At 41.0% G+C, this 1,470-nt stretch overlaps 1 pseudogene; it reads left to right on the top strand.

Moving 5' to 3' along the window:
• The first annotated feature begins 466 nt into the window (after positions 1 to 466).
• LOC102832821 overlaps positions 467 to 1,470 on the top strand; it is a 37,607-nt pseudogene continuing 36,603 nt past the window's right edge.

Raw genomic sequence — 1,470 nt, 5'->3', positions numbered from 1 at the left:
TTCGAGTTCTCTTCACTTTTATAAGGCAAGGCTGTGTCATCTGCATGTAATAAATGTTGTTTTGTGCTGTCGAATCGATTCTGACCCGTAGTGACTCTATATACAACAGAACGAAAAAATACCCTATCTTGCACCAGCTTCACAATTGCTGCTCTGCTTGAACACACTGTTACTGGTATTGTGTCACTCTATCTTGTTTGAGGTCATCATCTGTTTCACTGACCCTCCACTTTACCAAGCATGATGTCCTTCTCCAGGGAAGGTTCCCTCCTGATAAAATATGTTCGAAGCCCGAGAGATGAAGTCTGGCCATCTCGGCTTCTAAGGAACATTCTTGTACTTCTAACACAGATTTGTTTATTCTTCTGACAGTCCAGGGTACCTTTAAAATTATTCACCACCACCATAACTCAGATGCATCAATTTTGTGGTCTTCCTTATTGCATATAAGTCTATTAAAAATACCATGACTTTGGACAGTTTGTTGCACTGCGGTGGCTTTTGTGTTTCTGTGATGCTGGAAGGTATGCTTCTGGTATATTGAATGCCTAAGGGCCATCCATGGTGAACAGGCTTTAGTTAAGCTTCTAGACTGAGCCAAAATTGGAAGAAGGAGAAACAGACTACTACTGAATGTTTAGCCACTGAAAACTTTATGAACAGCAGTGTGAAATAGCACCAGGATATAGAATATTGACACATGGTGAATATCACCAGAATATTGTCAGATGGCGTGTCAGAAGATAAGACCCTTAGGTGAAGGTACTCAAAATAGGACTGTGGAAGAGCTGCCTCCTCAAAGTAAAGTTGTCTCTGACAATATGAATGGAGTAAAGCCTTAAGGACCTTCATTTACTGATGAGGTATAACTCAAAATGAGGAGAAGCAGCTGCAAACATCCATTAATAATTGGAACTTCTTCATGTTGCAGGTTATTAATGAGTCTTCCTCCAATATTGATGTCACATTTTTCTTCATATACTTAAGATTCTCAGGTTATTTGCTCAACACGGAGATTGAGTTGTTGTTGTTGTTAACTGCCGTCAAGTTGGTTCCAACCCATAACGACCCTGTACAGGGTTTCTGAGGCTGTAAATCTTTATGGGAGCAGAAAGCTCATTTCTCTCCCGCAGAGCAGCTGGTAGTTTCGAACTGCTGACCTCAAGGTTCGCAGCCTGATTCATAACCACTATGTTGACAAACGTATTTATTGGTTTTAAATAGCATAGGATTCACCTGTTCTGTTTAGATGTCTGCCTCTTCATCTTTGTGTAGTTCCACATGTGCACAGCTAAGTGTTTTGGTAGGCACCTTTCTGTTATTCTATGCTTTCAGCCAATATATCTATCTGACATCAGCAATATATTATGTCTTATTCTGGTAGCGTAGTGGTTACGAATCGGGCTGCGAACCTTAAGGTCAGCGGTTCGAAACTACCAGCTGCTCCGTGGGAGAAAGATGAGGCTTTCT

The sequence above is a fragment of the Chrysochloris asiatica genome, unplaced genomic scaffold (assembly GCF_000296735.1).
Source record: "Chrysochloris asiatica unplaced genomic scaffold, ChrAsi1.0 scaffold00227, whole genome shotgun sequence".
Classification (NCBI taxonomy): Eukaryota; Metazoa; Chordata; class Mammalia; order Afrosoricida; family Chrysochloridae; genus Chrysochloris; species Chrysochloris asiatica.
This window is presented reverse-complemented; position numbering and strand designations above follow the sequence as displayed.